Source organism: Charadrius vociferus, unplaced genomic scaffold (genome assembly GCF_000708025.1).
Source record: "Charadrius vociferus isolate BGI_N301 unplaced genomic scaffold, ASM70802v2 scaffold266, whole genome shotgun sequence".
Lineage (NCBI taxonomy): Eukaryota > Metazoa > Chordata > Aves > Charadriiformes > Charadriidae > Charadrius > Charadrius vociferus.
The window spans coordinates 2,080,679-2,081,040 of NW_009649114.1; positions in this window are offsets into that span (position 1 = coordinate 2,080,679).

Here is a 362-nt window from a genome sequence, read left to right on the forward strand (position 1 = left end):
CGTGCGCGGGCGGGCAGGGCTAGGGACGGCCAAGGAGAACGGCCCCGGCCTGGGGAAGTTCACGGGGCCGCCATCATCCCCCGGGGATGCGGAGCATCCCGTGATGCCAGGTTATTTCCCGGGAAGGCGAAAGCAGGCGGCCGTGGGGGACGCGGGCTCTGCCTCCCCCAGCACGGAGGGGGAGGCCAACACATTTTCCACACGCTGTAGGTGAAATGGGGCAGAAAGCGTAAGACCCCGGGGTTGGCTGCTTCCGAAAAAGCGGGTTTTGAACCCAGAAGACAGCTGGATGCCGAACATATTCACCTCCAGAAATGCTATCACCATACGAGAGCCACGGCTCCACGTGTCCCTGAGGGACA